This window comes from Nannospalax galili, unplaced genomic scaffold, assembly GCF_000622305.1.
Source record: "Nannospalax galili isolate Female #2095 unplaced genomic scaffold, S.galili_v1.0 scaffold147, whole genome shotgun sequence".
NCBI lineage: Eukaryota > Metazoa > Chordata > Mammalia > Rodentia > Spalacidae > Nannospalax > Nannospalax galili.
In genome coordinates, this window is record NW_008355800.1 from 472748 (window position 1) to 481691 (window position 8944).

Below are 8944 nucleotides of genomic sequence, written 5' to 3' on the forward strand. Positions count from 1 at the left end.
AGCTGGGTGGTGCAGGGCACATTTGTAACCTCCAGAAGGGTCTGTGTGGCCACTACCGTTGCAGATGCTCCATGTCTCTTCTACAGACCCTTCCTCAAGAAAACCCAACCCCATTCTGTCCTCAGTGACAAACACCATGTCTTGGTAGTTTTAGTGAGTAGGTCCTCCTTGGGACTTACTCACTACCCTCTGAGTCCAGCGTCATTGCTCCATTATTAACCATGAAGGAGACAGCCTTAGGGACATTGATTTCATCTACCCAAGCCACACAGAAGTCATGGTCCAAGCCTGTCCTGAGGCTCTGAGGAGATGTCAGAAGGGTGTATGCTGGCTCCTCTGCACACCCCAGCCCTGAGCCTCAGCATCTCTGAAGAGCAGGTCTTGATGAAGGCTTGAAGCTTTGCATCCTTGTTTTACTGCTCTCAGAACCGCACTCTGGGCAGAGGAGAGCACATCCTCATTCCCATGACGTTTCTGGCCTAGTGTCTACTGAAGTAAGTTGTGTCTCATTTCCCACATGGCAGCAAGCTGCTTCTCTGCCCCCACCTCTGGAGCAGCCAGTTATTTCTCTCACTTGACTTAGCATTTACCTCTTCTGGAAAGCTTCTCTGTCCCTCCCTGGCCCTGCATCCTCCCTTGGAGCCCCACTCCACAGCTGCTTGCCCACCGGGCTGAGACCTTTCTGGTCAGGGAGTCTGACTCTCCGCAGTGTCTGCATGCAGTAGAGCCACATGGTGGCACAGGCCTGTAATCATGTGTAATCACAACCTTGGAAGGTAGAGGCAGGAGAAAAACCATGGGTGGGGGGCAGCTGGAGAGGTGGCTTAGTAGTTAAGGGCACTGGCTGCTCTTTCAGAGGACCCAGGTTTGGTTCCCAGCACCCACATGACAGCTAACAACCACCTGTATCTTACATACATGCAGGCAAAACATACACATATGATCTTGTCCTAAAAACAAGCAAGTAGGCAAATAAATTAAACCAAATAGGTCAAAAGATGTGAGAGTAACTACCAGTACTGAGCTGGTAAACTAGTGAGGTTTTCACTGAAGGAAAACAACTAGAAGTTGTTCAACATAATGTGCGCGCAGAATTTACAGAATAGTGAGTGGCTCTTCAACATGGAGGTAGCAAGATGGTTCATTGGGTAAAGGCGCTTGCTGCCAAGTCTGACAACCTGAATTTGATCCCTGGGACCCACACGGTAGAAGGAGAGGACTGACTCCTGCAGGTTGTCCTTTGACCAATACATGCGCATGTGCACACACATACACACACACACACACACACACGCTGGAATTTTTAAGTGGAAGGAGTATTGGGAGAATGAATGTTTCCTAACCTACGAAGTGCTCTAGGGATGCTAGGCAGTACCAGTTCTGGGTAAAAATGCTGATGACCACAAAGAGAAGGTTTGCAATTTTAAGTTTTCCTCTCATAAGTTTTCTAAAACCACGGCCATTCCTGGTTGCTTATCTAGAGTCTAGTAATTAAAACAGATTCAGCCTCCAGCTATATATTATAGATATTTTAAGCCTGAATTTCAACATGATGTGATTCTAGGGGTTTTATTTAAGGGAACTAAATCTACCTGGTCTCAACATTTCTGGTCAACACAAGTTCAAAATCATTTGGTTTAGATGCTTGGCATGCACCATTGTGATTGTCCATTTCCTCCCTCCCTCCCTCCCTCCCTCCCTCCCTTTGTGTGTGGTGTATGTACACATGGGGAGATGCATGTGTACAGAGGCTAGAGGAAGATGTCAGGTGTCCTGCTCTATTACTCTGCTGTATTCCCTTTAGACAGGGTCTCTCACTAAACCTAGAACTAGGCTAGCAACCAGCAAGCCCCAATGATCCTCCTGTCTCTGGCTCCCAGGGATGCTGGGGATTTGAACTCTGTTCCTCATCCTTGTGTAGCAAGTGCCCTTACCTGGTGAGCCATCTCCTCAGCCCAATTTTCAGCCTTTCATCCATCCACATGAGGAGTAGCAAGAAGCCTCCTGCATATGAGTTTTAAAAGATGGTTAAGGTAGCCAGGCATGGTGGCACACACTTGTAATCCCAGCACTCTAGAGGCTGAGGCAGGAGGATTGTGAGCTTGAAGCCAGCCTGAGCTACATAGTGAGACCTTTTCTCAAAAGGGGGGTGTTGCTGAGGATGTAACTGGTAGATCACAAGGGTGAAGGTGACCTCAAAGATAAGTCACTAAGTGTGGAGGTCAGAATGCACCAAAGAGGTGGCAGGAACTGGACCAAACTGATAAAAGGAAGCTGTCTTCACCAAAAATGGTATTTGACTGTTCAAGGGAACCTAGGCAAAAAGAAATGTACTTGTTATAGTTAGAATCAGAGGTGGGAGAGGTGAGATTTTTAAGGACACAGAAGAGGCAAGAGGACAATTTAAAAATACAAAACTTTTCTTGGATAATAGTTATTTCCTACATCAATTAAAAATAACTTGTAGTGTTTATGGAGAACACAAGGACATGCACAGCATGGACTGGGCAGGGGCCTGGTTCTGAAGGCTGGAGGCAAGCCTGCCCAGGCTTATAGCAGTGACTCAGGAGGGAGGAATGTGGCCCAAGCCGTCTGCAGCTGTGATAAGGACAGGATGGGGCAGTGTGGAGGACATCCTGCAGCAGCCTGGGGACTTTCCATGTGGAAACCCATGGCCCCGAGAACTCCGGCCTGCATGCCAGGCAGAGTCCTTGAGGGTGGGCGAGAACACTGGAAAAGTTCCATCTCCATCACTGAGGTCCGGTGGGCCTTGGGGAGGTGGTGGTGCTGAAGTCCACTGGACCCATTCGTGGCAACCTTGTTGGCTTCTGCCCATGAGCTGAGTTGAATACTTTCCCAGGCTACACCAGACCCTGTAACTCTGAACTCATGGATTCAAATTACAGGGTGTGTCTGTTGCTGCTCCGGTTTGTACCTTATCTGTGAAATACCTATGCATTAATGTCCTTAGGATGTTCTGGTTGGCTTGGGATTATAGTTCAGTGGTGACATTTGCCTAGAATGTGTGATAAATGTTCAGTCCTCAGTACTGAAAGAAAAAAAAAAATCCAAGAAGTAGGATGCTCCATTAAACAGGTCCCATTTTTGCTGGAGAAGTGATTCAGTGGTTAAGAGCACTGGCTGCTCTTTTAAAGAGCCCAAGTTCAGTTCCCAGTACTCACATGGCAGCTAATAACCATGTGTAACTCCAATTCCAGGGGGATCCACTGCCCTCTTCTGGCCTCCACGGGCATTGTATGCACAGATGCACAGGTGCACTTACATACATGGAGGCAAAACACTCATCATACACATAAAATAAAAATAATTGTTTATACTTTTAAAATTGAAGTTTTTCAATTTTCATGCAATATAATTTGATGGTATTTAGATATAAAGCCTAAAAGTCCAATTAGTATCCTCAAATGTCCTTCAGTGGGGGGTCCATCCACTGGAGCCTGATTACCTTACCAAGAGTCCCATGCTTGAAGGAGACTGTCTCTGCCCCTTCCAGCAGCCAAAAGCCAGTTGCCAAAAGTTCCTTAGGTGGGGTTTGAGCTTCTTACCCCCCTTCTCATGTCTATGCTGGTATTTTTGTCTGCTTTGAGCTTGCATGAGACTTGTCCATGCTGTCACTGTTGCTGTGAGTTCATATGAGTAACTGACCAACTTTCTGGGAAACTCTGTTTCCTTGTGATCATCCACCACCTCTGGCTCTTACAATCTTCCTGCTTCCTCTTCCACAGTGATCCCTGGGCCTTGGGAGACAGAAGTTTGATGCAGTGTTCTGTTCAGGGATAGCACTCTGCAGCCTCTTGTTCTCTGCACACTGCCCAGCTGTGGGTTGCTGTGTTAGTCATCATCTGCTACATAAGGAAACTTCTCTGGTGAGAGAAAATTAAAAAAAAAAAAAAAAGCCTGGTGTGATGGAATCCACCTTTAATCCCAGCATTTGGAGGCAGAGGCAGGCAGATCTCTGTGAGATCAAGGCCAGCCTGGTCTACGTCATGAGTCCCAGGCCACTGGGGGCTATAGGAGACCATGTCTCAAAAAACAAACAGGCCTCATTTTAGCATAGCAGTCTCTCTCAAATACCAACATCCATAAATGACTCTCGCCTGAGCTGCTGTCACTTCCCTCAGGACTCTGGGTTCCTTGCAGCACAGTCAGTACCTTTCTGCGTTTTGCTCACTAGATACCAGGTGAGTCCAGGTGGCAGGGGTCCCTTCTGGGATCAGCCACCTGCACTGGGTGGTGTGTGTCACTGTGGCTTCCGGGAGGCAGATGGACCCTGACTGGTCGGGTTTCTTTCTCGTCTTCCACTGCTGAATCAACTCCAGACTTTTTCCCTAGGCATCTCACGTGTGTCTTGGGGGCAGGGGTGCCGCTCCTTCAGGGTGCTCTGTGCTGCCCAGAGGTCAAAAATCACCTGATTGCTACCCACAGTGAAAAGTCATTTTGATGTCTTGTGCCCTTGATAAGACAGAACACGGATGGCACTTTGCCTTGGTGGCTTTCCTCTCAAACCTGTTAAGCCCAGACCAATCATGAGGACAAATCCCTCTGGAAGAGCTTTCTACAGAATGCCTGATTAGTATTCATGAATGCTGACAAGCTCATCAAAAATAAGAAAGTCTGAGAAAATGCCCTTGCCAGGAGGAGCCCGAGGAGACCAGACAGCTAAATGTAGTACGGATCCACGTGGGCCCAGAAAAGGGTGTGGGTACTACTTAAGGAAATCGACTATTGGCTTTAGATAACAATAATATATCAAAACTGGTTTATTAATTCTAACAAATATACCAAACTAAGATTAGATGTTAGCAATAGGGGAAACTAGGTATTGGGGTTATGGGAACTCTGTGTAATAGTTATCTAAACTAGTTTTTATTAATTTTATTATTATTTTATGTGTCTGAGTGTTTTGCCTGTGTGTATGAAAGTAACCACTTGTGTGTAAACCCACAGAGGCTAGAAGAGGGTGTTGGATCCACTGGCACTGGAGTTACAGATGGTCATTAGCTGCCATGTGTGTGCTGGGAACTGAACCCATGTCCTCTGGAAGAGCAGCCAGTGCTCTTAACCACAGAGCCATCTCTCCAGCCCCCAATCTAAACTATTTTTAGTTTAACTAGAATCAATGAAGGGTTGGAAGCTGTTCCACACCCTCCCCTGGAGCAGCAGCTCCTTTGTCTGGTATCACAGAAAGAAACGTTATTTGTATCAGGTGTTATGTGCTCATAAACAGAGGAATGAAGACGCCAGTGTCACCGGACTTGATGCGTACAACTGAGCAAGCACCTTGGAGATGCGGTCAGGGGCATCAGGAGTTCAAGGTCCTCTTCAGTGACAAAGCAAGTTTGAGGCCAGCCTGAGCTACATGAGACTTTGTCTCAGAAGAAGAGGGGATGGAGAGGCAGCTCAATTGATAGAGTGCTTGCCTAGATAACATGAAACTCTGGGTTCAAATTCCAGCACCAGCACTGCATAAACCGGGTGTGGTGGTGCATACCTGTAATTCCAGCACTTGAGAGGTGGACAAGGGAGGATCAGAGGTTCTAGGTCATCCTCAGCTACAGAGCAAACGAATCTACACCACAGAGCTCAGCTCTGAAGCCCAGGCCTTGCAGCTGCCCTGTGTCTCTCTAGCCCTCTCGCCTCAGGGCTTCACCCTAGTCTTGCCCTCCTGTTTTCTGCCCTTTGCCAGCTTCTTCCTCCTTCATATGATTCCCGATTTTGCATGTGAACTACCTGTGCATGTGCGTCAGTCCAGAAAAGCAGACCCCGAAGGACCGGGGCAGAGAGGCCATCAGCCAGACTCAGTCCCGTGTAGCCCAGTCCTCTCAAATGCATGTCAGTTTATATCATTTAGTTAGCAGTGGTTTTACTCCTTCACAATAAAACAAAGATTAGAAACACAAAATAATCAGCCAATCAAAAAGTCACAGAACAATTAAGTAACCTCAGCATCTTAAAACTCACATCTGAGGGCTGAGGAGCTCGGTCAGTAAAGTGCCTGCCAAATACAAGCATGAGGACTTGAGTTTGAGATCCAGAACCTGGACTGAAGAAAGAAAGCTGGGTATGGTAGGGCATGCTTGCAATCCCAGCACAGGGAAGCAGAGACAGGCAGATCCCTGGGGCTCACTGGCCAGCCAAGCCTATTTGGTGAGTTCCAGGCCAGTGAGAGACTCTGCCTCAAAAAACAAGATGACGGCTTCTGAATGGCACCTGAAGTTGTCCTCTGGAACACACATGCGCGTACACACACACACACACACACACACACACACACACACACAAACCCCGCTCTCCAAAACAAAACAAAATACTGATGAAATTGACCCCTGTGGGTGGTTTCCTCATTTCCATTTGTTTGGTAGCTAGTGAGTTAAGCAGAATCTTAACTGGTCTGCTTACGAAAGGCCTGACCCCTTACTATACCCAAACAAGCATGGGGTTCTGGGGCCTCCCGGGGATGATATAGGGTGATGCTGACAGGCCAGAATATCTGGTCGGCAGCTCACCCTTCTATAAATCCAGTAAGTGCTATGTCCATGCAGATTGGCCTCCCCCTGGTGTTATGAAGCAGAGGGGGTGATAAATTCCCTGTCCTCCCTCATAAGACTTTGTCTGATTATGAGGTGGGAGGTTCAGGACTTGGAGTCCGAGGATCTGGGCTTGAGCTCCAGACCTTGACTTACAAATCAGTGCACAGGGGTCAGCTCAAGAAACTCTGAAACCTCAATGCACTCCTCTTCCAATGGGCCCTGTATTTCAGCGCTTGCCTGAAATTATACCTTAGTGCTTAGTTGTTGCTATTGACACAAAGCTCTGCTAGCCATGGTGGCTCGTGCCTGTCATCCTAGCACTTGGGGCTGAGGCAGTAGGATTGCTGTGAGGTGAGGCCAGCTTGGACCACACAGTGAGTTCCGGATTAGCATGAGCTAGAGTGAATCAACCACCCCCCACACTGAAGTGCTTCCATCTACAGCACTCCAGAAGACACTTCTGGAGCAAGTGAAAATACTGTGTGGTATTTCATGAGTCACTTTCACTACCATGACATTCTTTTTTTTTTTTTTTTTTTTTTTCACCCTCCCATAGCCTCTCCCCTCCCCACTGGAGCCCATATGCTCTGTCATCCCTCTTACTGTCCACTGTGTTATCAGTGCCCCCAGCCATTCCCCAGTGCTAGCCCATCCACTGAGTCTAGTCTTAATTCTGGAAGGGCCTGGAAATTGGCTCCCAGTTCAGTGCTAAGAGTACAGGAAAGCCAAGGCCCAGAGGGATTTGCAGAAGTGTCATGACATGTGTGGGCTTTGTTTCTAGACACAAAGGCTAAAGCTCTTGAACTGAATGGTTGAGCTGTGCTCATTCCTCACCACCTATCAACCTGCCAATTGATGGGACAGAAAGATGGGTCGAGGCTGACAAGGGCTTTTAAATGACCCAAACCTCGGGAGCAGGGAAGTAGGGAGCACCACCATGCTGGGCTCAGCACTGCTAAATGACCAGCACTGTTGTCATTCTCTAACGCTATCTTCTGATGAACTGAATTTTGATTTGATGTCCTCTATGGGTCTTTTTCTTACATGGTTAGTGTTTGTGTGCATGTCCTAAGGAATGTTGGCCTTCTTGAAGGTCATGAAGATATTCTGTGACTTAGAACCACGATAATTTCACCTGTTCTATTTAGGTTTATGGTCCATCTGAAATTAAAGTAAGGTTTATTTTTATAAACCTTGTGCTCAAGTTCTATCTGCTGGAGAGATTTTCTGTTACCTGTGAATGACATCATTCCTGTCTTGAAAAGCTATTGATCATCTAGTGTGTGGGAGGGTGCTATTTCTGCTCTTTTCTATCCTATCCTATTGGTCTTCTCTTTACACCAACACTGCACCATCAAATGACTACAGCTTAACCGAAGAGCTAAGATCAAGGGTGTAAGCCTTCAGCTTTGTCTTGTTGAAGGTGGTCCTGGCTGCTCCAGGTCTTTGAGCTTCCCCACACACAAGGTGAGCCAGATGGCTTCTTAAAAACAACAGCCAGTTTCCCTGGGCCTGCAGGACCTACAGGCCTTTCTTCCACCACAGGCCTCTCTCCAGGGTAAGTCGACCGCAGCCTCTGTGCCTTGACACCCCCAGCCTCATTCACCCTCCCATCTCCCCAGCCAGTCTCTCCTCCTAGCCTGGGTCCTGTCCCATTCCTTGTCTTGGCACCCCAGACACCTGGGAACCACCACTGCTTCCTGATTCTTTGCATCCAGACCAACTCAGTTCCTCCTTGGGTCCCCAGGAGCACTCTGGGCCTGGCCCTGACCTCACCTCCCTCTACTTTCCTGGGCCTGCACGACCCACCAGCCTCTTTCCTGGATGCCAGGGCTGACCTATCCTCTTCTTGATCTTTTGTATCCAGACCAACCCAGCTCCTCACTGCAGTCCCCAGGAGCCCTTGGGGCCACTTCCTGCCCCCATCTTCCTTTGCATCTCTGGGTGGCACAGCCACCAGCTGCCCTAGACCAGCATGTTTCCTGGGCCCGGCACCCAGGCAAGTCCAACCCCCAAATTCCTGAGGCCAGCATCTTTCCTGGAGGGATCCAGACCTTAGGAGAAAGCCTGAGAGCATCTGACCCTCATCTGACTTGGGCCTCTGTGGGTACTCCTGAAGATAAAAGCAATCTGGCCACTCCAATATAAAATCAAAAGAGAGAACCAGAAGCTTAGACAAACCAGCTTTTCATGCCCCAAAAATAAACCACAGAGACACATAAAGTTCACAAAAAGAAGCAGACCTAAACCTGAAAGCCGGAGTCTCACACAAGAATCAGAAACTACAAAAGAAATTCACATGTCAAAATCACAGAGAAAGAATAATAACATGAAAAACCAAAATAACATATCCCACCAAACACCAACTGTCCTCTAGAGGAGTATAATGAGAA